General features: G+C 40.5%; 2 long non-coding RNA genes across 2 annotated transcripts; one reads left to right on the top strand and one right to left on the bottom strand.

Moving 5' to 3' along the window:
- Nucleotides 1-2,761: 2,761 nt before the first annotated feature.
- LOC147345886 (uncharacterized) lies at nt 2,762-10,668 on the bottom strand. Its single transcript, XR_015153402.1, has 3 exons — nt 10,459-10,668; nt 4,537-4,800; nt 2,762-4,059 (listed from the first exon to the last, which is right to left on the bottom strand). It is a non-coding gene; the product is annotated as an uncharacterized LOC147345886 (long non-coding RNA).
- Nucleotides 3,965-22,082, top strand: LOC147345885 (uncharacterized). Its single transcript, XR_015153403.1, has 2 exons — nt 3,965-4,204; nt 20,244-22,082. It is a non-coding gene; the product is annotated as an uncharacterized LOC147345885 (long non-coding RNA).
- The last annotated feature ends 285 nt before the right edge of the window (nt 22,083-22,367 follow it).

Below are 22,367 nucleotides of genomic sequence, written 5' to 3'. Positions count from 1 at the left end.
GAACACTTCCTTTGCTGCACAAAGTTCTGTTGGATTAGAACACAGAGGAGGAGTCAAGGAGAAAGATGGTGTAATATTTATGTCGGGATCCCCATCCTAGGTCTGTGCAGAGTTGGTGGGTAAGTATCACAATGTTGATGATGTTGAGGTATTGAAGTACTGATGCTGCTGATAACAATGACAGCGTGTGTTACTTCCAAAAGATTCTACTATAATCCTCCAAAGAACCTAAACCCTGCGGGACCACACCGGCTCCTTAGGTCACATCTGTGGGTAATAACCCTTGATGGTTGCTTTGTGGAATTTAGAACCACATCTAACCTAAATACTGTGGTACCACACTGTCTCACTAGGTAACATCTGTGGGTAACCACTGATGGTTGTCATGTGGAATTTAGAACCACGTCTAGCCAGATGATCTGATTTTGCAAGGACAGACAGAAACCTCGATTTTTATGTGAAACAATGTGATTTTTTAAGTGGCTTATTTTTTTTTTTCAAAACCACATGAAGACCAAATAAAATATGTCTGTGAGATGGATTCAGGTTATATAATGCTAGGTTGTGACTTTATAGAAGCTGGATGTACTGAAAATTAATTTTCTGATTTAGCTATCTTCATCCATCTCCACTCCAGGAATTCTACTTCCTTTTTAATGCTGGAGAGAAAAGTACCGTTCTTTTAAATTATCTACTCCTATAACCCATCTCAGTCTGGAATAGTCCAAGACAGATGATATGTTCAAATAATCTTATTCATATCTGTAGAGATGTGTTAAAGTTGTTCCATTTATTCAATAAATATGCACAAAGTGCTCAATAACACATTCTGCCAGGCACTGTTTGGAAAAACTTTATGAGCAAGTTAAAAAAAAAACAAATCCTAGCCAAATGGAGCTTATCTAATCTTATGGACAGAAAAGGCATAATGAAAAGTCATAATAGGTATGAAATGTTACTTCGTTGTTTGTATTTTAATCACTCCTTCATGAGATTTGTCTTTTGAAGATGCCTCTATGTCTTGCTGTCATTATTTTGAAAAGCACATTTGAATTGACAAGGATGGAAGATCAGTAATGACTCAGGAACGGGGAAAGTGGATAAAACCTTTCATTTTGTAAGAAATCTTGAGGCTATTTGCATTTTCTCAGAGCTGCACCCCCCTCTGTTAGAATCCCTGGAGTTCAGCCAGGCACAAAATTCGCCAGATGACTAGTGCAGAAAGGAATCCTGGAAGCTCTGTTGCTGACCTGTCTCTAGACTTCCCAGCGCCCTGCGCTGGCCAGAGACTTCCTATGGACAATGAGGGGATTCAGCAACAATGAATGCAGCAGCGCAGCTGTTTATCTGGGAACCGCTGGGGATGAGACAGAGCCCTTATCCCGCAGCAGGCAGCGAAGCCGGCCACGGAGGAGGCTCAGTCTGAAAGAACAGGGCCATGCAGTTGGCATAGCCCTCATTCTGAGCTAGAGATTTTAATCATAAGATTCAGTCAAGCCCCAAATACAAGATGAAAGTCACCTCTCATTGATGCGTGCGTGCTAACTCGCTTCAGTCATGTCTGACTTTTTGCAACGCTATGGACTGTAGCTTGCCAGGCTTCTCTGTCCATGAGATTCTCCGGACAAGAATCCCGGAGTGGGTTGCCATTCCCTTCTCCAGGGGATCTTCCCGACCCAAAGATCGAACCCGCTCTCCTGCAGCTCCTGTATTGGCAGGCGGGTTCTTTACTGCTGAACCACCAGGGAAGCCAGCCTCTCCTGGGTACTCATAATCAATAGAAAAGAGATGGACAGAAGCATGCTTTCCAAAAGTCCTCAATGGTAAGAATCACCAAAGGCACGTAGAGATTCTCCATGCCGAAAATGCAGATTCGGAGGAAAGGATGGAATCAGCGGATATTTTCAGTGATTGTTACCGCCAGAGATGTAAGAGATACGGGAGTGGAAGGATAAAGAAGGCTTCTCTCCCTGTGATGGTGTGAGTTCCAGTTACCCATGTTATGTCAGCTTTCATGGTGAGATGGTCCTGAATTTGAACCTGAGCTATGAGGCCATATTGTAAGTTGCTGTGAGACATGAGCTCACTTCTGTAACTTTTCTATCGTTGTGCTCAACTGTAAAAATACAATTGTTGTTTAGTCGCTAACTTGTGTCCAACTCTGCTACCCCATGGACTGTAGCCCGCTAGACTCTTCTGCCCATGGAATTCTCCAAGCAAGAATACTGGAGTCGGTTGCCATTGCCTCCTCTGCCAGGGGATCTTCCCAACCCAGGGATCCAACCCTCCTCTCCTGCATTGCAGACAGATTCTTTACCACTGAGCCACCAGAGAATACTAATTTTGTCATAGGAAGTTGAGAATTTTAAATGAGAAAAGGCAGGTAAAATCCTTCCTGCAGAGTTTGGGGATGTTCACTGAGCACTCTTTACAGTGAAAAAGCAATTTTACTTACGTTGTTTCATTTGGTCCTTTTATCAATCATGCGAATAGTACATGATTAACTCAGTTTTGTAAATTAAAAACTGAGGAAGAGACGTTCTGGAGAGAAAACATATCTTGGGAGAGTGTGGCAAAAATAGTACACTGGTGTCTAGCAACTTGCTTTCTGAATTTGTCTAATTCTAAAGACTGAGAATGTTTTAAGGAAATATTGAATACATTTTGCTGGCATTACAGGTGAAGACTCTGAGACCCAGCGAAGTAAACTAATTTGTTCGGTGTGAGAGAGATGGATGGACAAGCAGACCCAGAACTCAAGTTTTGCTTTTTTTTTTTTTAATTGATTGATAATTGGTTTACAATATTGGTTTGATTCCTGTCATACATCAACATGAATTAACCATAGGTATACATATGCCCCCTCCCTCTTGAATCTCTTCCAATCTCACACCCATTCCCATTGCTCCAGGCCATCACAGAGCCCCTAGAACTAAGGATTTTAATGTCCATCCTGCAGCGTTGCCATTGCCTTGTTGAGGATGTGATTTCTCTCTAAGTAAATCCAGTGATGCATGTTTTAGATTTGATTCTTTGATATTAAAAAAAAAATTAACTCCTTAGTCACCATTCTATATGCATCCTAAAATGGGGCATTTTTTCAAGGGATTATCTAGCGTACAGTTGTACCAAAGTTCTATCAGAAACTTTTTAAATACATAGATTTCTATGTCACCAGAGATCATTTTTGAATCAGAATCTTGATATGGAATGAGAATTTGCATATTTATCAAGTTTACTAATTAAAGTTGGAGAACTAGCTAATTAAACCATTAAGTCCTTGAGAACAGGAATTGTATACTTTCCTTCTTTTGTATTCCTGTCACTTCCAGCCAGAATTTTAAGCAGACACTTTGCACTCACTTAACTCATTGAATTGAATGGTGATAGAATCAAATTATGGTAAAATGATTTGATTATATGAAAATCTGTGAAGCAGGTGTATGGATGAATCACTTCCAAAGATATATCATTTATAAAATTTGATCTGAATTAGAAGCATAATTCTCTTGCCAGATATATTGTTTGTTTGGAGAGAGAGAGTGTGTGTGTGCGTGTGTGTGTGTGTGTGTGTGTGTGTACTCTTTCTTTCCTATATATATGCAAGAGGGAGATCAGAAAAAATTAGGCTTCAGACAAAAGGAATCTAATTTAATGGAGAGGGGAAAAAGCCCAAATATCATGCCAATTTTGAGGAACATTAGCTTGAATGTTAGTTATCTATTGCTGCATAACAAATTATCCCCAAACTTGGCAGTCAAAAATAACCAAAGGTTTATTTCCTCCAAGTTTCTGAGGATTAACAGCTGGTAGCAGGGCTTCCCAGGTGGCACAGTGATAAGGAATCTGCCTGCCAATACAGGAGATGCAAGAGACGTGGGTTTGATTCCTGGGCTGGAAAGATCCCCTGCAGGAGGGCATGGCAACCCACTTCGGTGTTCTTCCTGGAGAATCTCCTGGACAGAGGAGCCTGGCGGGTGACAGTCCACGGGGGTTGCAAAGAGACAGACACCGTGGAGCACCACCACATCATGCCATATTTCAGAGGTCCTCGGGAGGCTGTAGGCAAGAGGTCTCTGTTTTAACCACACCGTCTTGGCTGAAGTACAGTGAGGCCAAATTTGGATCAAGAGAGAGAAAATGGAAAGAGCCTCCCATCTTCGTTACTCCTAGAGCCCTGGGGAGAAAGAGCAGGGTCTCTCGGGTGAGTAGTGAGTGGGTCGCAGGGAAAGGGAGCAGAAGCTGTGGACACAAGTGTTGAGAGTGGCCTCTGGGGGAAGGACAGGTGATGCCGGGGAAGCAGGGTTAGGACTGCCCAGTTCACATTGTCTCGGCAGGTTCTGGACAGAGAGTCCTTGTTGTCTGGGACAATTCAGGTGAGTGTGTAGCAGCCCTGAATGTGAGACCCCATTGCACAGGTGGTTGGAACGTGGATTTAAGCTGCTTAAGGGGAAGTGACTGGCCTCTAGCCAAGACCTCAAAACAAGTCAAGACAGCATTTTAAGGACTATGTTACAGTTAGTCAGAATTTCTCACCTTGCTTCCTGAGCAAGCCTTTTCTCATCGCCACAAGGAAGATATGGCAGATCTTGGTTATACCTCCATATTCATGCAGACTTGTCATTTCCGGGGGGGTGGTGGTCTGGTCCCTGCTATGAACACTCATCAGTCCCTTCCCTTCACAACTGTCATATGTGGTAACATCTCTTTTTCGATAACCTTGAATCCATGGTGTGTTTCCAAGCTCTGAGTGGGGAGAAGTTCACATTTCTTGTGCATGGAATAGCAAGTGCAAAATACCTGCAGTGGGAGTGAGGTGGGCATATGAGAAAAATAAAAAGAATTGTTTACCTGGAAAGGAGAAAGCTGAGGGTAATGTGACGTGAAAGAAGCTGGAGAAGGGTGAAGTAGCTAAGCCAAGTACCATCTAATATACAAGGTAATACTCAATCCCGTTTTGCCCAGGGCGGTCCTACTTTACATTAGCTTTCCCAGCATCATTGCAAATAGTACGTGCCATAAATCTTGAAAGGCTCCGGGGTTGGATGATGTATTTTATGGTCACACTATTTGAGTTAAAGATTTTGGTCTTTATCTTAATAATGATAGGAAGCCATTAAGGGTTTTGACCATAGAATAATAGGGATAACAGATTTGTGTTTTTTGCTATCTCTCTGGCTGTCGTGAGCAGCACGAGTTAGAATGGATGACAGAGCATACAGGGAGGCTTGTCTACTGCTGTAGCTCGGCAGATGGGGCTGCTTAGACCATGCTGGTGAGAGTGAAGATGTGCAGAGTGGCCTGATTGAAGAAAGAGGCCATCTGTCTGCATTGCAGTCCTTCTGTGCACCTCTGGGCAGCTGACGGTTTCTCTTTCCATGACAAGAATGAGCCTTTTTCCTTCTCTTACAAACTTGGACTCCACCTCTACTTCCAAACGTCTCTCTCTTTACCCTCAGCAGAGGAAATTGTGCCCTTTTCCTTGAAAACTAAACCAATAAACAAAACCTCTCTCATCGTCCAGCTGTAAGATCTGCAAACCTGCCTACACCCACACAAAACTCTCTTGTTCTCAGATTACACTGTGGAAGATATTACTCCTTTTATCTACAGTCAGTAAAAGTTAAAAAAGTTCAAGTATCAATCACTCAGTCACGTCCAACTCTTTGTGGCCCCATGGCCCCACCAGGCTCCTCTGTCCATGGAATTCTCTAGGCAAGAATACTAGAGTGTGTTGCCATTGCCTTCTCCACAGGATCATCCCGACCCAGGGATCGAAATGCCATCTCATGCATTTTCAGGCAGATTCTTTACCATCTGAGCCACCAAGAAAGCCCAGTAAAGCCTCCTCTGATTTAGATCTTGGAAATTATCTGTCTACTTTGCACAGCACATGGTGGGTCTGTTTTCTCACCTTTTACTCACTTTTTAACCTACTGTCTTCTGCTTCCTTCCCCGGCCATGTCCTGGAAGTGTTCCGTTTAAGGGCAGCTGTGGCATCTGGAGATCTTTTCCAGGTCTCCTCTTACTTGTCATCTCTGCAGCAGATGATGTTGTCATCACTCTCTTCCTAAAACCATCACTTACAATGGCAATTTTCCTGCTTTTTCCTTCTACCTCTTTGCAATCATTACATGTTGGAGGAACTTCAGACTTCTGGACCATCTTCTTACGCATCCTTCCTCCCCACCTCTACAATCTTACACATGTCCATATCTCTAATAGCTATTCATAGATTGTTGATTTCCCAGTTTTATATATCCAGGTCAAGGTAATCACATGTTTTCTCAGTAGCACCAATTGAATGAGAAACAAACATTCACAAAGCCAAGCTCAAATTTGTGATTTCCTCCTATGCTAAAAGTGACTGTCTTCCTCACTTGTATTTTAGGGAGTGTCATGGCTTCCCTGGTGGCTCAGTTGATAAAAAATCCACCTACAATGTGGGAGACCTGGGTTCAATCCCTGGGTTGGGAAGATCCCCTGGAGGAGGGAAAGGCTACCCTCTCCAGTATTCTGGCCTGGAGAATTTCATGGACTCTATAGGCCACAGGGTCGCAAAGAGTGGGACACAACTGAGTGACTTTGGGCTTCCCTCATAACTCAGTCAGTAAAGAATCTGCCTACAATGCAGGAGACCCCAGTTCGATTCCTGGGTTGGAAAGATCCCCTGGAGAAGGAAATGGCAACCCACTCCAGGATTCTTGCCTGGAGAATCCCATGGACAGAGGATCCTGGCAGGCTACAGTCACAAGAGTCGGACATGACTTAGTGACTAAACCACCATGATGTACATCTAGTCACAAGTCAGGATACCAGTCATCGTTTACTTCTCCATCTCCCGTAATGTATCTTCAAACAAGTGATGTCAGTTTGATCCCCTGAATACCTAAAATAATGGTATTTGCTCTCTTCGCTGTCTTCCCTAGTGGCTCAGATGGTAAAGCTTTTGCCTGCCATACGGGAGACCCGGGTTGGATCCCTGAGTTGGGAAGATCCCCTGGAGAAGGAAATGGCAACTCACTCCAGTACTTTTGCCCGGAAAATCCCATGGACTGAGGAGCCTCTTAGGCTACAGTCCATGGGGTTGCAAAGAGTCAGGCATGACTGAGCGACTTCACTTTTTCACTTATTCTGTGGGGTAGCAATGAGTTGCGTGGGTTCATTCATGGAAGAAGCAGATTATAAAGTCAACCCAATACTAGGTTTTTGCCTTGAACACAGTACAAGGAGGCTGGTGTTTGTGGCGGTGCTGCTGAGATGATGACCCATCATTAATCTAGCTGCATCCAGAGGAAGGAGAGATGAAGTTGAGCTGAGGCTGACAAATGGCCTTTAGAGAAACAGCTGTACAAGTGAGCTGGAAGAAGCAGTGTTTTCAAGAGGGAAGATTCTTTTCTTTTCTTTTTTTTGGTTGTTATTTGGGTTTTTTGTTTTTATTTGTATTCTTTGTATTCACATTTTTTAAGTGTATTCTAGCTAAGTTCAGTGCTAAAGGTTGACCAGTGAATCATACAAATAAAGCCCTTGTCCCTCGGGAGATTTATTGTACCTTCAAGGGGGACAATAAACATGTAAGCAAGTATAATTTTACTGCTATGTCACTTCAGTCGTGTCCGACTCTGTGCGACCCCATAGATGGCAGCCCACCAGGCTCCCCCGTCCCTGGGATTCTCCAGGCAAGAACACTGGAGTGGGTTGCCATTTCCTTCTCCAATGCATGAAAGTGAAACGTGAAAGTGAAGTCACTCAGTCATGTCTGACTCTTAGTGACCCCATGGACTGCAGCCCACCAGGCTCCTCCATCCATGGGATTTTCCAGGCAAGAGTACTGGAGTGGGGTGCCACTGGGTAGCAATAAATACTAAGAAAAAAATAAAGTAGATTAAGGGGTAACATAAGCTTGGAATGTTCATTTAGAGCTGTCACCCCTCTTTGAGAAGTGATGTTTGAGACCAAAAGAAGGGACGGAACAAGGAGAGAGAAATCTAGGCCAGTGGGTCAGTGGGTGCACAGTCCTGGGGTCTGGGGTGCTGAGTTAGACTTAGGATCGGCTAGGATGGGGTTTGTGAGGATGTGAAGACCTATGAGCCCAGATACACTCTGTGGCCCCTGGTGAGGCCCTGGGATTGTGTTCTTGGTGTGATGGGAGGCTGTGAGAGTATTTGGAGCAGAAACTGGGAAGATTTGACCTATGTTCCAAAGGACTTTCTCTGACAACTGTTGAGAGAATAGGCTTTGGTGGAATAAGAGCGACACTGGGAAAAGCCAGAGCAGGACGTAGAAATTCCTCATTTATTAGTAGTGCCATGAGGAGGTCCAGAGCATGACCACAAGTGGAGACAAGAGGAGATTTCATTGGGACATGTTGCTCAAGCTGCTGAGAGGCCATGGAAGGTGAATGTTTGCAGGAAACGGGCCAGCTAGAATATGCCACAGTAGAGCAGGCTGCAGCAATATGTGAACCATGAACTTCCAGACGCTCAAGCTGGTTTTAGAAAAGGCAGAGGAACCAGAGATCAAATTGGCAACATCCACTGGGTCATCGAAAAAGCAAGAGAGTTCCAGAAAAACATCTATTTCTGCTTTATTGACTATGCCAAAGCCTTTGACTGTGTGGATCACAATCAACTGTGGAAAATTCTGAAAGAGATGGGAATACCAGACCACCTGATCTGCCTCTTGAGAAATTTGTATGCAGGTCAGGAAGCAACAGTTAGAGGTGGACATGGAACAACAGACTGGTTCCAAATAGGAAAAGGAGTTCATCAAGAATGTATACTTTCACCCTGTTTATTTAACTTCTATGCAGAGTACATCATGAGAAACACTGGACTGGAAGAAGCACAAGCTGGAATCAAGATTGCCAGGAGAAATATCAATAACATCAGATATGCAGATGACACCACCCTTATGGCAGAAAGTAAAGAAGAACTAAAGAGGCTTTTGATGACAGTGAGAGAGGAGGGTGAAAAAGTTGGCTTAAAGCTCAACATTCAGAAAACTAAGATCATGGCATCTGGTCCCATCACTGCATGGCAAATAACAGGGAAACAGTGGAAACAGTGTCAGACTTTACTTTTTGGGGCTCCAAAATCACTGCAGATGGTGATTGCAGCCATGAAATTAAAAGACCCTTGCTCCTTGGAAGAAAAGTTATGACTAACCTAGACAGCATATTAAAAAGCAGAGACATTACTTTGCCAACAAAGGTCCATCTAGTCAAAGCTATGGTTTTTCCAGTGGTCATGTATGGATGTGAGAGTTGGACTGTGAAGAAAGCTGAGCACCGAGGAATTGATGCTTTTGAACAGTGGTGTTGGAGAAGACTCTTGAGAGTCCCTTGGACTGCAAGGAGATCCAGCCAGTCCATCCTAAAGGAGATCAGTCCTGGGTGTTCATTGGAAGGACTGATGTTGAAGCTGAAACTCCAATACTTTGGCCACCTTATGTGAAGAGCTGACTCATTGGAAAAGCCGCTGATGCTGGGAAAGATTGAGGGCAGGAGGAGAAGGGGACAACAGAGGATGAGATGGTTGGATGGCATCACTGACTCAATGGACATGAGTTTGGGTAAACTCCGGGAGTTGGTGATGGACAAGGAGGCCTGGTGTGCTTCAATTCATGGGGCCACAAAGAGTTGGACATGACTGAGCGACTGAACTGAACTGAACTGAACTGAGAAGGAATCACTGTGAGGTCTTTAGGGACCATAGTATAGGCAGAATGTGATCGAGATGGCTATCATGATTTCAAAGAAAATAGTGTTTTTCAAGAACAGGAGATATAAGTCTAGAGCCAGTTCTAGCTCCTATGTGAAGTGGTATCAAGTCATCAGGTGCATCTCAGAAGTAGTGTTTGAGAATTAAACAAAAATGTTGAAATGTGATGAAATCTGTCTCTTTAAAACACACCCCCTCCCTGCTAGAAAGAAGAAAACAGAGGAAGTTAGGACCATTTATTTAGATGCTAAGAGCTGAGCCACAGGTTAAAAATAATTCCAGTTATGTTACTCTTTTGTCAAGTAATTTTAAAGTCAAATAGCACATTTAAATTAGACCAGATTTTATGTTTCTCCTTCCTTTAAAAGAGGGGAAAGAATCTTTATGTAAAAGGATCTTTGATAAAAGATGTTGCAAATATTAGAAAAAAAGTAAACATAGAACATAAAAAATTAATCCAACTGTTTTCTTAAAAAGAGATAAACATTTAGCTTTAAAAGCTTCTTTTTTTGGTAACTAATGCTACTTTAAAAAAATGAAGATCAACCTCATAGACATTATCATTTTATTGTTACCCTTAAAATTAATTTTAATGCTATCCTGAATGTTAAATTCAGCATTTTCACTATTTGTGCATAGATTTAATATTACTCTTCTGTCATTAATTAATACTCTGTCTAAACAGATAGGAATAACAATTTGACAGAAAATATGAAGACCACCAAAGTTTTCTTACCTTGTGGAAAGGAAGTTGCCTTGGCCTGAAGAAATGATCATTAGACTTTGCTAGAACCTGGTATCTTGTATTATGAGAGATGGTCTGGATCCTGATTCAGAGCACATGCTAATGAGGATCTTCCCATGCCAAGGTCAACGGGGTAGAACAAAATGTAATGAATGAATCCTAAATTGTTCACATATCTCTTGTTTATATTCTCCTTTTGGCAACTTGAAAAACTTCTCTCTTTTTTGTGTGTGCAAAAATAAAAAATAGTTATCACAGCAAGAACCTCAACAGAGAATTATTTCTTTTGAGTTTTGCTGCCAGTTACAGAGTTCCAACATCTCATGAAAAAACAGTGCATCTCTTAGAACGAAGATATATTTTATCCTACTGGTTTCGAATTGTTCTTCTGTGGTATATAGTAATTTAAAATCAGAAATTAAAAACTTTTATATGCATAATTTAAAAAGGAAATCTATGGGTATTTAAAAATGGATCAAAATGGTCACTTTCCCCCTATTCATTTAGTTAACTTAATTTCTGTTATTTTTTCCAGAGGCCATTATCTTTGCATTATAATTGTGCTGTGAATAGCATTGTTCAATGTGCATTTAATTTGGACCAATTTTTTCTTCTCGAGTACGTATTATTTTTTAAAGCATGAAACCCAGTATAGTTCAATAGCTTCAAATATTTCATTTTAGTTTTTTGTAATTGCTATTTAAAATTTTAAAACCTTTTAAATTATATAATCAAACGACTGCAGCAAAGGAAAAAAAACCCCATAATTTCCTCATTTTCTGCAGATATAGTCTTCTTTTTCCATATGAAAGACTTGTTAATCTGTAATCGAACTGAACCACATGACCCTTAAAGTGTCAACTTAATCACATTACTTGCCCTTGTGAGACTCTGAGAGCTTTGAATATAGTGGTATTAAATAGATTTTAAAAAATCAAGTGAATTAGAAGCAAATCAAATAATTCCATTATCTTGAAGAAAACTACACACAAATACACACACATGCATATGTATATATATAAATATATATATTTAATGTAGAAAAACTCTTTACTTGTAAGACTGAACTTTTTCTACAACTATATAGATTATTTGGAAATGAAAGGAAAGAGCTTGGTGTAAATGGATTCAATTTTTCAAAGTGCCTCTGTTTAATTCCACTGTTTGGTTGGCATTATATGACTCTTACTTTCAAAGGTTTGCACATAACAGTGAACTTAGTGGTCTAAAAATAGTTTACAATTAAATTTACAATGAATCATAAAAATATTATATTCTACCTAATCAGACATACAATTAAACCTCTATAAATATTTGGCATTCAAGTTATTGCTAGATAATATAAGATTTTTTAAAAAATAAGTAGTTTTATATCACAATTATTGAGGATCATTTACTTTACCAAAATTTGGCTTGTTCAAGTCAACTAAGATGCTAAGACCTTAGTCATGGGGTGTATATGAAAATAGAGAAGTATAGAGAGTATTTTGTGAGCATCATAGAAAGCCAGAATTTTGTTCAAGATTCCATGAAGATCTGGAACTTAGATATATTGACAATCTTGATCTTTATTTACTGGTTTTTTATGATTATTTTTCTATGATTTCATTATTTTTTAATGATGATTTTAATGAAAATAATAATGATTTTCATTATTTTCCTATGATTCTGCTTCTATGGCTCTTGGCACTAGTAGCTAACCCAGTCCTCTGTATGGGCTCCTATTAATGAACTCCCCAACCACTGCATCTCACTGAGTCACTCTGTAGCCAGGGCTATCATCAAGGTCCTATTTCATCTATACTAACCAGTCAGCTGTGACCAAGTGGACAGAGTTCTGTGGTCAAAATCCTGATGACTTGTTTGAAGACCCCTTGAAAGAGGTCTGTGTATGCAGGCTTCTTGCATGACTGTGTCACAGAGTAGCTCTGCACTTTTACTGATTCTCAATCCCCAGATTTTTAGAACAAGAATGGACTCTAGTGATGATATAAACTAACCTCTCATTTTGTCCTGGGGAAATGATCACTGTTCCACTTGCTGATCTTACCATCTTTGCCAAATTCAAAAATTCTAAGCTATCATCATTTCAGAGGCTGCCTTTCCAATGCAAAGAATGAAATGAGATTATAAAAAAATAGAAAACTACAGGAATAGTAGAAGCAGTAGACATTTAACTAAGTCATTGTTAGTGATTAAAGCGAATCAATGGGTTTCCCTGCTGGCTTAGTGGTAAAGAAACCACCTGCCAATGCAGGAGACGCAGGTTTGATCTGTGGGTTGGGAAGATCCCCTGGAGGAGGAAATAGAATCCCAATCCATTATTCTTGCCTGGAAAATCCCAGGAGCCTGGTGGGCTACAGGCCATGGGGTTGCAAAGAGTCAGACACCACTGAGTGACTGAGCATGCTCACAAGAATAATCCAAACGAAGATCATGGCATCCGGTCCCACCACTTTATGGGAAATAGATGGGGAAACAGTGGAAACAGTGTCAGACTTTATTTTTCTGGGCTCCAAAATCACTGCAGATGGTGACTGCAGCCATGAAATTAACAGACGCTTACACCTTGGAAGGAAAGTTATGACCAACCTAGATAGCATATTCAAAAGCAGAGACATTACTTTGCCAACAAAGGTTCGTCTAGTCAAGGCTATGGTTTTTCCTGTGGTCATGTATGGATGTGAGAGTTGGACTGTGAAGAAAGCTGAGTGCTGAAGAATTGAGGCTTTTGAACAGTGGTGTTGGAGAAGACTCTTGAGAGTCCCTTGGACTGCAAGGAGATCCAACCAGTCCATTCTGAAGGAGATCAGCCCTGGGCTTTCTTTGGAAGGAATGATGCTAAAGCTGAAAATCCAGTACTTTGGCCACCTGATGCGAAGAGTTGACTCATTGGAAAAGACTCTGATGCTGGGAGGGCTTGGGGGCAGGAGGAGAAGGGGACGACAGAGGATGAGATGGCTGGATGGCATCACTGACTCGATGGACGTGAGTTTGAGTGAACTCCGGGAGTTGGTGATGGACAGGGAGGCCTGGCGTGCTGCAATTCATGGGCTCGCAATGAGTCGGACAGGAATGAGCGACTGATCTGATCTGATCTGATGATATAAATACCACAACACAGTTAACTGTGGGTAAGAAGAGCAGCAAAGGAAGGAAGGACCCTAGATATCCAGGCCCCTAGATACCCTTGGATTCAGCTCAAGACAAGTGTGCTTCTGGACAAAACACTGGACTGGCTCACAATGCCATCCACAGCCTTGCCCAGTTAATATTGTAGGAAGAACAGAGGTCATCCATTGAAGAGAAGTGCTCCTTTGGAGCTAATCGAATTACAAAGGGAGGTCATGTTAATTATTACAATTTATGGGATTCTAGAATCACTGTGAAGTTGGTAATATTTTTTATAGCAAGTCCATTTCTAAGCAAGGCATATTCATTTGCTGAGTGAGATTAAAGAAGGAATGGAAAGGGAGACAAAACCACAGTCTGATTTACACAGCAGTTTTCTTTCTTTCTTTCTTTTTAATAATGCCAGAACATCCATTTGAAAGGAGGAAAAACTGAAGAACACATAGGCAATTTTGCAAGAATAATGTCAGTTTGTGGATGTTTTTTTCCCCACCAAATTGACCAGATGTTTTTGTATTCTGGAGAAACTGTCTCTATAAAAAAATATATTCTAGTCAGATTAGTTAAAACAAAACTATAGTCTGTGCAGTTATCTGACACGCTGGCAAAGGGCATGTGACTGAGCTGACTTAACAAATATTTATTGCAAGGCTCAGATGGTCTAAATAATACAGTATATTTCTTATCAATAGAGTTAGACAGTCCCAAAATAAGTAAGTCCTGGTTACTGTCCTTGAAAATGTCACTGTTTATTCAAGGAAGAAAAATATAAACAAATAATTACAAATGTGAAAATAGAGTTACATTACCAAGCTAGACCCAGAGTGCTGAGTTAACCCCTGACTTTTAGGATTGGTGGCAGCAGTGGTAAAGAACAGGTCTGCCATTGCAGGAGACCTAAGAGACCTGGGTTTGATCTCTGGGTTGAGAAGATCCCTTGGAGAAGGGAATTGCAATCCAAGAATTCTCCAGTATTCTTGCCTGGAGAATCCCATGGACAGAGGAACCTGGCAGGCTATAGTCACAAAGAATTGGACACGACTGAGCAACTGAGCACACGGCACACATAGTAACTAGACAGGAGGAAGAAGGATGCAAAGATAGTAAATTCAAACACTGAATTTACTAGAGGTGGTAGTTGTTAGTGGTAGCTCTTCAGAATTTATAAGCATGGTAATATAGTCTACCAAATGCTAAATTCATTGATAGAATCTATAATTCCTACTAGAGAAATTTAGGAAACACAGCCCCAAACTGAAAATCATTCTTAAAGAAAGAATATCAATCAGAAATTGATTGATATCAATCAATCAAAGAAATGTATAAATGAAAAAAATAATTAAAAATTTTACTTGGGGACAGAAGGAAATTATATATACATGAGATTCACTCAATTACCCACTCATATTTCATTTATTTAATGTTGGTAAAACACTTACTTTCAGGGGTCAAGTAATTAAATGTTCTAAGTTATAAGAACACATACTCCATAAAATCATATTATTTTTCAAATTCTTTGCTGGCCAGTCTGAACAGGCAATATTTAACAGGGGGTTGGTAATTTTTTACCTTCAGATACAGAATCAAAATGTTAAATAATACAAAAGATATAAAAGTATAAATCTAACAAAAGGCCATGTGCAGAAATTCTATCAATACTTGGTTTTATCAATGACAGTAAAGAATAGGAAGCCATTGATGTTGGCTAGATTAAGGGCTTTTCAGTTCAGTTCAGTTCAGTCACTTAGTCGTGTTTGACTCTTTGTGACCCCATGAATTGCAGCACGCCAGGCCTCCCTGTCCATCACCAACTCCCAGAGTTCACCCAGACTCACGTCCATCGAGTCAGTGATGCCATCCAGCAATCTCATCCTCTGTCGTCCCCTTTTCCTCCTGCTCCCAATCCCTCCCAGCATCAGAGTTTTTCCCAATGAGTCAACTCTTCGCATCAGTTGGCCAAAGTATTGGAGTTTCAGCTTCAACATCATTCCTTCCAAAGAACCCAGGACTGATCTCCTTTAGGATGGACTGGTTGGATCTCCTTGCAGTCCAAGGGACTCTCAAGAGTCTTCTCCAACACCACAGTTCAAAAGCCTCAATTCTTCAGCACTCAGCTTTCTTCACAGTCCAACTCTCACATCCATACATGACTACAGGAAAAACCATAGCCTTGACCAGATGGACCTTTGTTGGCAAAGTAATGTCTCTGCTTTTGAATATGCTGTCTAGGTTGGTCATAACTTTCTTTCCAAGGAGTAAGCGTCTTTTAATTTCATGGTTGTAGTCACCATCTGCAGTGATTTTGGAGCCCCAAAAAATAAAGTCTGACACTGTTTCCACTGTTTCCCCATCTATTTCCCATGAAGTGATAGGACCAGATGCCATGATCTTCGTTTTCTGAATGTTGAGATTTAAGCCAACTTTTTCACTCTCCTCTTTCACTTTCACCAAGAGCCTTTTTAGTTCCTCTTCACTTTCTGCCATAAGGGTGGTGTCATCTACATATCTGAGGTTATTGATATTTCTCCCAGCAATATTGATTCCAGCTTGTGCTTCTTCCAACCCAGTGTTTCTCAAGATGTACTCTGCATATAAGGGTTAAATAAGCAGGGTGACAATATACAGCCTTGACGTACTCCTTTCCCAATTTGGAACCAGTCTATTCCATGTCCAGTTCTAACTGTTGCTTCCTGACCTGCATACAGGTTTCTCAAGAGGCAGGTCAGGTGGTCTGGTATTCCCATCTCTTTCAGAATTTTCCACAGTTGATTGTGATCCACACAGTCAAAGGCTTTGGCATAGTCAATAAAGCAGAAATAGATGTTTTTCTGGAATTCTCTTGCTTTTTTGATGATCCAGCAGACGTTGGCAATTTGATTTCTGGCTCCTCTGCCTTTTCTAAAACTAGGTTGGACATCTGGAAGTTCACGGTTCATTTATTGCTGAAGCCTGGCTTGGAGAATTTTGAGCATTACTTTACTAGGGTGTGAGATGAGTGCAATTGTCCAGTAGTTTGAGCATTCTTTGGCATTGCCTTTCTTTGGGATTGGCATGAAAACTGACCTTTTCCAGTCCTGTGGCCACTGCTGAGTTTTCCAAATTTGCTGGCCTATTGAGTGCAGCACTTTCACAGCATCATCTTTCAGTATTTGAAATAGCTCAACTGGAATTCCATCACCTCCACTAGCTTTGTTTGTAATGATACTTTCTAAGGCCCACTTGGCTTCACATTCCAGGATGTCTGGCTCTAGGTGAGTGATCACACCATTGTGATTATCTGGGTCATGAAGATCTTTTTTGTGCAGTTCTTCTGTGTATTCTTGCCATCTCTTCTTAATATCTTCTGCTTCTGTTAGGTCCCTACCATTTCTGTCCTTTATCGAGCCCAACTTTGCATGAAATGTTCCCTTGGTAGGGAACTTTTAGAAAGTTAAGGGCTTTTAGAAAAACTTAAAATCTAAAGTGTTTACATATTTACAACAATGTCAGATTGTGTGCTGAAAAATATCATAGGGAAGAGCAGATAAAGGTATGAGATTAAATACCGAATACCTTTATCTGCTAAAGCATAGCACCCCCCTCCAATCCCTTCCCAAGATAACATGTCAATTCCATGGAGGCATGTTGTATTAGCTATTTCCAGTTTGCCCAAGAATTGGCATTTCTAACAAGTGCCCATTGACCCAGATGCTGCCTTTCCATGGATGACACCACTGTGTAACATGCTGAGAAAGAGAATTTGTCTCATGCACCAGTGGTTCTCAAACTTTACATGCTTCATAACAGCCTGCAGGCTTTTGCTGGGTCCCTGGGTTTTGGGAGACCTGGGTGGGACTGATAAGTTACAGTTCTAACTGGTCCCCAGGTGATGCTGATATTGCCAATCTCAGAAACAGTCTTTGAGAACTACTATTCTAGACAGGGGAGAAGGCAGTGGCAACCCACTCCAGTACTCTTGCCTGGAAAATCCCATGGACAGAGGGGCCTGGTGGGCTGCAGTCCATGGGGTCAATAGGAGTTGGACACAACTGAGCGACTTCACTTTATTTTTTACTTTCATACTTTGGAGAAGGAAATGGCACCCCACTCCAGTGTTCTTGCCTGGAGAATCCCAGGGACGGGGGAGCCTGGTGGGCTGCCGTTTATGGGGTCGCACAGAGTCGGACACGACTGAAGCGACTTAGCAGCAGCAGCAGCAGCAGCTCTAGACGGGAATGCTTGATTTTAAGTCAGTTAATATTTTAGATATTCCTCTCTGGCTTCAGGGTGATCAGTGTGATGGTGAAAAGAATGCACTGAATAGGAAATTTTAGGAAGCCGGAGACATGAGGAGAGCTACTTTCCTGTCATTAGTGGCGAAGGGGATAGCAAATATTTAAATAAAAAATGTGGGAGAAGATGTGGGATTCTTCCTCAGGGAGAGGGATGATGCAAATAAAAATTGTAGAGCCCTGAGAAAAGTAAAAAGGCAAAGGTCATGCATACTAAGTGAAGAAAATAATTTTAGAGGGTAAATTGGTTTCTGGGAAAAAATAAAAGCTGAGTTCAATGATATGACAAGATCAGTATATGTACATGAAAACATAACATTTCACTTCAAATATTTTTGCAATTTCAAAAATATGATAAAATATTTATGTTCAATGTCTGTATTATGGGAAGGAAACCATCTAACTCTTTGATTTTGCTTTTACTTTGAAAAAATCAGTTAGAATTTTTTATATTTGTGTGTAAGATAATTAAATCAGATAAAATGCATTCCTGAGTAATAAGTTATTTTATTATGCCCAGGAACTCTGTGGGACCCTAAATGTGGAAATCTGGGAGAGAAAAACCATACGATAGTAGTGTATGTGTGTAGCCCTCTAGGCTCCGCTGTCCATGGGATTCTCCAGGCTTAATACTGGAGTGGTTGCCATTTCCTTCTCCAGGGGATCTTCCTGACCCAGGGATCAAACCTGGGTCTCCTGCATTGCAGGTAGATTTGTTACCACTCTGCCACCTGGGAAGCCTCATGCTAATGGTAGGAGACAAATTCAGCAGGAGGCAGATTTAGCACCATTGCTGTGTGATTTTACACAAAAATGGTAGTTTCGTGTCAATTCCTCAAAATTAGATCTGAGTTGCAATACAGTAAAGGGGGAGATAAATGTTGCCAAAATTTGCTTTGGTCCTTTTGTTTACTTAGTTATTGGGCAGCCGCTCTATTACTTGTTCCCTACAAAATACATCAAGCGATAGAAATATCAGAGGTTTCATTCCCTGTTGATAATGGCACAAAGACAGATTCTTGTTCAAGAATCTCAGTCTGTCTCCATCTCGGTCTCTCTTTCTAAAATCTCAGCCTTTCTCCCCCTTCCCTTCCACCTCCCTCTCTCCCATTTTGTACTGAAGAAAGCTAATAAGTTATAGATTCTGAAGCATTTAAAAATGTATACTTAATGTAATTGCCTATCAAGCTACTACTAAATTAGGCATCTTTTTAAATAATGTAAACATCTGGTCTTTAAAAATTAGATCTGCGTATTTATTGCCAAATAAATTGATGGGGTGGGGTATATTCCAAAAGTGAGAGTGTGTGTATGTGTGTATCTTATCAAAAAGATTCCTGGAAGAGTGTGATTCAGTTTTCCTGAACTCTGTCTGGCTTCTGGAACATTGCCGCCTTGGATCTGCAGACCTGAGAACAAGACTCTGGACTGCAGTGCAGCCAGCTGCTCTCCCTAGAGAAATAAGAACGATACTTCCTCCTCACTTTTTCTCATTTCTTTGCTGTGTTTTATATACACACACACACATACACACACACACACATTAACTAATTTCCTCTTCACTCTCTTCCCCTAATTACAGGTAAATTATCTGTGAAGTGGTTAAATTTTCATATTTCTCTCATGTTACAGAAGAATCTTAAAGTGATAATATGACTGAACTGGATGAGGAAGAAATAATTTATTGGACTTGAAGCTGATCCAGAGGCTGATGAGATGTGGGACCTCTCATCAGAAAGTGAACCTGTTTTCAGTTTTATAATGAAGTTCTATTTTCCTGGGTTGGGGGAGTGTAGCCTGCAGCTCTCCTTTTTTTTTTTTTTTGCATTTGGGAGAGTGTTGATCTATGTTGGGAAGTTTTAAGTTTGGGCTACCAAAGGATGTTGAAATCCTTCTTTGTATTTTGAGATTTCCAAATATTTCCTGCAGAGAATCTAATAAGCTACATTTCCCAGTTTCCCATATCACCAGAGTTTATACATGTGACTTGGGCTATGCCAAACTAACGTTCTTTTAGGAGACACAGATTTGATAACACGTTTTAGAGGAAATATGGGATGAAGGATTCTTCAGGTTTGAGTGGTCTCGGGGCAGGATTTCTTGATGGCTCAGTTAGTAAAGAATCTGCCTGCAATGCAGGAGACCTGGGTTTGATCTCTGGGTGGGGAAGATCTCCTGGAGAAGGGAATGGCTCCACACTCCAGAATTCTTGCCTGAGAAATCCCATGGACAGAGGAGCCTGGAGGGCTACAGTCCATGGAGTTGCAAGGAGTCGGACACGCCTGAGCAACTTTCATTCACTCACTCAGGGGCGGGGAGCTCCCATCACGATGCTGGCCCTTCAGTAGACTCTACTTTCATTGTCTCTTTCAGACAGGATTCTGCAGGGATAAGAGGAACTAAGCTAGCGCGACTGAACAAAGAGAAGAAATACAGCTCCACCCACCAGAACACCGACACAAGCTTCCCTAACCAGGAAACCTTGACAAGCCACCTCTACATACCCACACACAGTGAGGAAACGCCACAATAAAGAGAACTCCACAAACTGCCAGAATACAGAAAGGACTCCCAAACTCAGCAATTTAAACAAGATGAAGAGACAGAGGAATACCCAGCAGATAAAGGAACAGGATAAATGCCCACCAAACCAAACAAAAGAGGAAGAGATAGGGAATCTACCTGATAAAGAATTCCAAATAATGATAGTGAAATTGATCCAAAATCTTGAAATTAAAATGGAATCCAGATAAATAGCCTGGAGACAAGGATTGAGAAGATGCAAGAAAGGTTTAACAAGGACCTAGAAGAAATAAAAAAGAGTCAATATATAATGAATAATGCAATAAATGAAATTAAAAACACTCTGGAGCCAACAAATAGTAGAATAACAGAGGCAGAAGATAGGATTAGTGAATTAGAAGATAGAATGGTAGAAATAAATGAATCAGAGAGGATAAAAGAAAAACGAATTAAAAGAAATGAGGACAATCTCAGAGACCTCCAGGACAATATTAAACGCTACAACATTCGAATCATAGGGGTTCCAGAAGAAGAAGACAAAAAGAAAGACCATGAGAAAATACTTGAGGAGATAATAGTTGAAAACTTCCCTAAAATGGGGAAGGAAATAATCACCCAAGTCCAAGAAACCCAGAGAGTCCCAAACAGGATAAACCCAAGGAGAAACACCCCAAGACACATATTAATCAAATTAACAAAGATCAAACACAAAGAACAAATATTAAAAGCAGCAAGGGAAAAACAACAAATAACACATAAGGGAATTCCCATAAGGATAACAGCTGATCTTTCAATAGAAACTCTTCAAGCCAGGAGGGAATGGCAAGACATACTTAAAATGATGAAAGAAAATAACCTACAGCCCAGATTATTGTACCCAGCAAGGATCTCATTCAAGTATGAAGGAGAAATCAAAAGCTTTTCAGACAAGCAAAAGCTGAGAGAATTCTGCACCACCAAACCAGCTCTCCAACAAATACTAAAGGATATTCTCTAGACAGGAAACACAAAAATGGTGTATAAACTCGAACCCAAAACAATAAAGTAAATGGCAACGGGATCATACTTATTAGTAATTACCTTAAACGTAAATGGGTTGAATGCCCCAACCAAAAGACAAAGACTGGCTGAATGGATACAAAAACAAGACCCCTACATATGTTGTCTACAAGAGACCCACCTCAAAACAGGGGACACATACAGACTGAAAGTGAAGGGCTGGAAAAAGATTTTCCATGCAAATTGGGACCAAAAGAAAGCAGGAGTCACAATACTCGTATCAGATAAATTAGACTTTAAAACAAAGGCTGTGAAAAGAGACAAAGAAGGTCACTACATAATGATCAAAGGATCAATCCAAAAAGAGGATATAACAATTATAAATATATATTCACCCAACATGGGAGCACCGCAGTATGTAAGACAAATCTGCAGTATGTAAGACAAATCCTAACAAGTATGAAAGGAGAAATTAACAATAACACAATAATAGTGGGAGACTTTAATACCCCACTCACACTTATGGATAGATCAACTAAACAGAAAATTAACAAGGAAAAACAAAACAAAACAAAACATGTATCTATAAAGCTCACTAAAGCAAAGCACAGTAAAATGAGGTATGGCAATAAAAGGCGTTAAATTTATCAAAAAAAAAAAAATAAAGTGCTGAAAAATTAAAGCTGTCAATTCTGTAATAGATATTCATTGAAAGTATCTTTTGAAATGGGGGTGAAAACACCTTCAGAGAAATGAAAGCTAAGGAAGCATGCACGAGCTATAAAAAATGATAAAGTCCTTTATGAATGATGATAATATCAAAACAAAACTGGGAAATACAGGAAGGAGTAAAGAGCACTACGAACAGTCAATACTTGGATAAACATTAGAAACTATTCTCTTTTCTTAATTTCTTCATGGTAAACTATCAACATTATATTGTGAAATTTTTCAGAAAAAAAAAAAAAGAATATG

This window comes from Bos grunniens, chromosome 24 (genome assembly GCF_055505025.1).
Source record: "Bos grunniens cultivar Pamir isolate PY7600 chromosome 24, Bosgru_T2T1.0, whole genome shotgun sequence".
NCBI classification, from domain to species: Eukaryota; Metazoa; Chordata; class Mammalia; order Artiodactyla; family Bovidae; genus Bos; species Bos grunniens.
Note: the sequence above shows the minus strand (reverse complement) of the source record. Positions and strands in the feature narration are given on the sequence as shown.